The following is a 6,987-nucleotide window of genomic DNA, read 5'->3' on the forward strand; positions in this document are numbered from 1 at the left end:
CTTACAGTTTCATTATCTTTTTACAGTACATACAGTGCCAGTCAAATGATTGGACACACTTACTCTTTCAAGGGTTTTTCTTTATTTTTACTATTTTCTACATTGTAGAATAATAGTGAAGACATCAAAACCATGAAATAACATATACGGAATCAAGTAGTAAATATATTTTATATTTGAGATTCTTCAAAGTAGCCACCCTCTGCCTTGACAGCTTTGCACACTTTTGGCATTCTCACGACAAGCTTCATGTAGGAATCACCAAGAATGCATTTCAATTAACAGGTTCGCCTTGTTAAAAGTTAATTTGTGGAATTTCTTTCCTTCTTAATGCGTTTGAGCCAATCAGTTGTATTGCTACAAGGTAGGGGTGGTATACAGAAGATAGCCCTATTTGGTAAAAGACCAAGTCCATATTATGGCAAGAACAACCCAAATAAGCAAAGAGAAACAACAGTCCATCATTACTTTAAGACATGAAGGTCAGTCAATCTGGAAAATGTCAAGAACTTTGAAAGTTTCATCAAGTGCAGTCGCAAAAACCATCATATGATGAAACTGGCTCTCATGAGGACCGCCAAGAGTTACCTCTGCTGCAGAGGATAAGTTCATTAGAGTTACCAGCCTCAGAAATTGCAGCCCAAATAAATGCTTCACAGAGTTCAAGTAACAGACACATCTCAACATCAACTGTTCAGAGGAGACTGCGTGAATCAGGCCTTCATGGTCGAATTGCTGCAAAGATACCACTACTAAAGGACACCAGTAATAAGAAGAGACTTGCTTGGGCCAAGAAACACGAGCAATGGACATTAGAGCGGTGGAAATCTGTCCTTTTGTCTGATGAGTAGGTGAACGGATGATCTCTGCATGTGTGGTTCCCACCGTGAAGCATGGAGGACGTGTGATGGTGTGGGGGTGCTTTGCTGGTGACACTGTGATTTATTTAGAATTCAAGGCACACTTAACCAGCATGGCTACCAAAGCATTCTGCAGCGATATGCCATTCTATCTGGTTTGCGCTTAGTGGGACTATCATTTCTTTTTCAACAGGACAATGACCCAACACACCTCCAGGCTGTGTAAGGGCTATTTGAGCAAGAAGGGGAGTGATGGAGTGCTGCATCAGATAACCTGGCCTCCACAATCACCTGACCTCAATCCAACAAGGCAAGTCAGTTAAGAACAAATTCTTATTTTCAATGACAGCATAGGAACAGTGGGTTAACTGCATTGTTCAGGGGCAGAAAGACAGATTTTCACCTTGTCAGCTCAGGGATTCAATCTTGCAACCTTTCGTTTACTAGTCCAACGCTCTAACCACTAGGCTACCTGCCACCCCAGATGATTTGGGATGAGTTGGACCGCAGATTGAAGGAAAAGCAGCCAACAAGTGCTCAGCATATGTGGGAACTCCTTCAAGACTGTTGGAAAAGCACTCCAGGTGACGCTGGTTGAGAGAATGCCAAGCGTGCTCAAAGCTGTCATCAAGGCAACAGGTGGCTACTTTGAAGAATCTAACATATATTTTGATTTGTTTAACACTTTTTTGGTTACTACATGATTCCATATGTGTTATTTCATAGTTTTGATGTATTCACGATTATTCTACAATGTAGAAAATTGTAAAAATAAAAAATACAACTTTGATTGGTACTGTACATAGGATAAATCATCAGAAATAGGAGTATTGTAAAGAAGTTGGCTATTGTAAAAACGTAACACGGTGTTGTATGCCATTTCTGCCCAATGCAACATTGTACAAGACTGCCTTTTCTACGTGACTTGTCAACTGATACAGTATCGCCCGTCTCTCTGCTTGACAGCTTACAGTGTATCAATGAAAGTCTGATAATGAGTGGAATATATTGTTATATACCACCCAGGCACTTCAACAGTGCATTGTACACTACACTACAATTCCAAATGGTAGCAGAGTGGCTCTTTCCACTTTGTCCTATTGACACACACTGGCTGATGGAGAATGATGACCTAGTATTTACAGCCACATCCATTCATGATTTGGTTTTACCTTCTAACAGAAATTCATGTCAAATCGATACATTTATGAGGAATAAATATAGAACTTCACAGTGTTCAGCAGTTATCAAACTATATAGTTTAACTAGGCACTACATTCTCTTGGTTTAGTAGTTATTTGTTTTGAGTAGTTTGATGAAGTGATAGTTAATTATATTAACAAATTACAAGATAATCAGATCAAAAGTAAAGTGAATATTTCATTTTGAAAAGCAGATACTTAGATTGAATATGTATCCAAATGTAAAGTGATTTGGTGCATTGAACAAGTGACTTTGTGAATTTGTTTGTTTTACTCAGTCAATCGAAAATGTGCTTGGAGTTTTGAAATGTTGATGATCCTTTTGGATGTTCGTGCTTAAGAGTTGTAAAAATGTACCACTTGTGAAAATTGCACCAAAGTGATGGAGAAAAAACTAAGACCTAGTGAACGTTACATTATCCATAAAGCAGAGTTGACAATAATATTGACTTAAAACCATAAAGTTTATGAATATTCAAGTCAAGAAACAGACCATTTTTCAAAATAGAACTTCATTCATTTGAAACCATCATGACAGCAAAGAGAGCAGTTATGTATGACAATATAAGAAAAACTGGAATAGCCTACTAAAGACTTTAATGGAGGTGGTATTACATAATTCAACAGCAGCACAAACGTAGTTTAAAGTAGTAGAAGAAAATCTACATATTTCAATATTTGGTGACTATAAATTGTATTCTTTTTTTCCCCAACCCAGTAACAAACAATGTTTTTGTAAATATCAATAGTGTCATTTGATTTGAATCACTTCTATTAGTAACAATGAAGTAGACTTTACAGTAGTGTTTTCATACAACTGTATAGCAGAAACAACCCTTTGCCTCATAAATCTAAAAGACTCATTAACATGAAGTATGGGGTCAGAGTTCATTCTGGGTCATGTTCAGTAAGCATGAAACAGAGTGAAACGCTACAAAACAAAGTGAAACAGGAATGTTCTATCTGTACTCTCATTTTCCATTGTAAAATGTTTTGTTATGATGTGCCCTAATGAACACGACACTGAGGGGATCAATCTAAATCTTCCACAGCTCCATTCCTCTTCCCAGTGGTACTCGGTCTCCCTCTTGGCCTACCCTTTCCTCTTCCTCTACTTGTGGTCCTCTCCTCTGCTGTGTTGAAGTCTGAGTCGCTGTTGATCTGCCTCACCTCCTCCTCCACTAACTCCTCAGGGTCAGATGTCAGGCGTTGACTGCTCTTGTTCCTCGTCTTTCTCGGTCCCCTCTTCTCTCTCTCCTGCTCAGGTTGATGGATTGGTTCCTGACCCTCTCCCTGTTCTTTAGGACTAGAGCATCCACCCTGCTCCAGAGTTTAGCCTCTGACTCGTCAGCTTTCTCTCTCTCTCCCCCTGCTCCTGAGACTCTGGACCATGATGGCGGTGGACATGGTTCTTTAGATTGACGTGATTGAAGCACTTCTCACACTGTTGACACTTGAAGGGTTGCTCCCCTGTGTGGAGGCGCATGTGGGACTTAAGGTGGCTAACTTGGTTGAAGGACATGTGGCACACCTTGCACTTGTATGGCTTCTGCCCTGTGTGTACCATTTTGTGCCTATTGAGTGCATTCAACCCATTTCATTCTTGGCCACAGACATCACAAATGTACCTCCTTGGCCCTCGGCAGCTTTGAAGGTGCCCGTTCCGTTTTTTAAAAGTATTGAATCTCTCCGAGCAGTCAGGGCATTGATAAGGACTCTTCTCTTGGGGATGGCTCTCCTCATGTGTCCGTTTGTCTGGCTTGGTCTTGAATTTCTTGAGGCAGAATTTGCATGCATGCACAAAGCTGTCCTGGTGGACTCTAATGTGAAGCTTGAGAGATGTCTGGGAAGTAAATAGCTTACCACAGTCTAGGCAGGGGATCTTCTTGATCTTGTGCACACACACGTGGTCTTTCTTGAAGGGATACCTGCCGCAGTCTGAGCAGAGTGCGCGTTGACAAACTTTGGTGTTGTGTTCGAGTTGCACATGAACTTTTAGGCTGGATAGGTCATCGAACCGCATGTAGAATTGGTCAAATCCCACAGCCTGTTCGCCCTCACCCACACACAGAGCACAGGCATACAGCATCTTATGTCTCCATGTGGTGCAGGTGACTTCAGGCTCAGCTCCACATTCATCGCACCACCAAACTACAAGCTTACCGTCTTCCTCTCCATCTGTCTGAGAAGTAGCAGCTTCGGCCCCTTCTGTTAGGTCAGAGGAACCAACAGTTTCCAAATCCTCAGAGGAATCAGAAGAAAAATCCATTTGTATTTCAGTATGTTCTTTATCAGACGGCTCCCACTCATCTGAACTATCCTTCTTGTTTTTTCTCTTCTTCTTGGGTTCCTCAGGTTCCTCCTCTGAGGACAGAACATCTTCCTCTTCATAAGGTGCAGTGGCCACATCATCATTGTTATCATGATCACTGCCAAACAACTCCTCAGTGATTTCCACAGTCAAGAAACCAGTGTCGTCTAGGAGCTGTTCTCTGTCCAGGCGAGCCTGGGAAACTGTCCCTCCCACCACCTTGGGGAAGGAAAACAAATCCCATTACTATTGTGTGTTAATTCCATGATCAAGATGTTCTGTGATAGTTTAACAGGGACAAATGACTTGTTCTAATGAACAATGGGATAACACGGTTTGTGAATATTCATCCGTGATAAGGATGGACACCCATTTTCAAAAACCATGTAAAAATGTTATGACCATTATCCAAAAAGTATTTCTGATGTTAATATAATCATGACATGGAAGCTATCTGCTCAGCAGCGGAACTATGAATAAATAGACCAGAACTAGCCTTTGGACAATGAAAAACTACAGGTGGTTCCTGAGGTTGATAGTCCACTTATAGTTGGACTGAAATCAAATGCTGTCAACCGTTACTCCTTGTCCAAGGTTACTTTCAGAGGTAGACTGGATTGCGATACCGTTCTAGAAGCATAAAGTCCATTACTTTCATCATTTAAAATATGCACTTACTGTACGCTCCTTTATCACAGTTGTAGCCAACATCTTTTTCAGTGACAACACATTTCTGTCGGCTTTCTTCTGTTCGAGTTTTCGGAGTACACTAGATAGCTGTAACATGGTGATACAGCCGTGGGAGAACACGAATTAGCCCTATAAAAGGTGTGTATCAAATTAAACCAGTCCCCCCCTTGCTGATATGAAAGAGGAGGTCATTTTATGTTTCTAAAACCGTACCGCAAGCGATGCGTGGTAATGTTCAGACCAATGATTTCTGACCAAGCTTTTGGGCTCGTAACAAAACTCCCCTGTACAGAAGACGCCTTCGTCCAATGACTTGTGTGTAAAGTAATGGACCTGAGAATCATGATCAACGGCTAGTTTGTAGGCTGCAGCAGGTATTGGGAAAGGGACTGGCAAAATAAAAAGTATGTGGAACGAGTCACAGTAGATATATATTTCCTCAACTCACATATATGGCAGAGGAGCTTGCTGTTGTTGCTGGTTGATTCACCTTTGAAGTCATATTGAGACCTTCTATTGGGGCCAGAACCTGGAAGACACCGAAAGGGATATTGTCATGCAGTCATTTGAGCCACAATGGGAGTACAGTGATAGACAACAACCGCTAGCTACGAGCACGACAGCTCCCATGAGAAGGCCTACCTCCGCGCGTTTTCTCTTCTCGAACGCTCCTCTGTATTATGGCACAGCGGTATCTTTGAGTCTTCGTTTGTTCTTAGTCCCCATCATTTCGGCTTGAAAGTCTTTCTCGTTATCATCTTCCCTGAAGTGCGTGCTACATACACGTAGGCTATTCAGAGTGGCAATTGGAGTCTTGACATCGTATTTAATATGTCTGACAGCTATTAACCATCTTTTGAATCTTTCCGGGTCTTTCACTGGATAACGGTGAAATGCATTACCTGTTGCCCTAGATTTTCTGTAAAAACCGCAACCAGGGACCGTACACCAACTTTGTCTCGCCATCTCTTATTGGTGGTAGACTTCCTTCACCAGTGTGTTGTGAGCAACAATAATGGAATCGGCGGTTCGCCTTCAAAATAAAAGTCCACTATTGAGACTAATCCAAGCGGATAAAAAGGGTGGAATCATGCCACAATGGACTAGATAATGCTAAACAATGTTGGAATGTTGTTATATAAATGCAACAAAAGGCAATTATTAGTTCATTCGACCCCCAAAAAAACGGTTGAAATCGCACTGTGGATGTATTTGAATTGGGGGCATTCTTATAAGCACTGCCCTAACCTATGGCTGGTACACCCATGACATGGGGTATCAGCCTACACAGTGACACTCACAGAACAAAACTGTAAAGATTTTACAGAAATATTAGCGTCTAACTCTTAATGCAGGACTCTGATACCACTGAAATGGGCAACTTTAAGCTCACCAGTCAACCTATGTGAATTGAACATTTATATTGCAATGTACAGCCTACCCTATGGATTGTGCACCCATGAAATGGGATATCAGCCTAGCCAGTAACACACACAGAGCACAACTATGTAGAGTTTACACAAGTATTAATTCTTATTGTAGGACTTTGATTGTGGGAAATCACCTTTCCAGTCAGTATATTGTGTGTATTAGACATTCATATTGCACTGTACATACAGCCTAGCCTATGGATTGTACACCTATGAAATGGGGTATCGGCCTACTCAGTAACACTTACAGAACACAATCTTCTCTGAGGTCCGGTCTCACACTCCCCCTTCCACTTCCTCATCTTGTGGCCCTTCTTTTTCTCCTCCTCTGCTGGGTTGAAGTCTGGGTCACTGTTGCTTTCTTCCTCCTTCTCCTCCACCAACTCCTCAGGGTTATATGTCTAGTGTAGACGGCTCTGGCTCCTCTTCTTTCTTGGTTCCAATTTCTCTCTCTCTTGCCATGAGTTTGGTTCCTGAATCCTGACCATCCCTCT

General features: G+C 41.7%; 1 pseudogene; it reads right to left on the reverse strand.

Moving 5' to 3' along the window:
* Window positions 1-2,507: 2,507 nt before the first annotated feature.
* LOC115157243 (zinc finger protein 98-like) lies at window positions 2,508-6,039 on the reverse strand (annotated as a pseudogene).
* Between the last annotated feature and the right edge of the window lie 948 nt (window positions 6,040-6,987).

The sequence above is a fragment of the Salmo trutta genome, chromosome 21, assembly GCF_901001165.1.
Source record: "Salmo trutta chromosome 21, fSalTru1.1, whole genome shotgun sequence".
In the NCBI taxonomy this organism is placed as follows: domain Eukaryota; kingdom Metazoa; phylum Chordata; class Actinopteri; order Salmoniformes; family Salmonidae; genus Salmo; species Salmo trutta.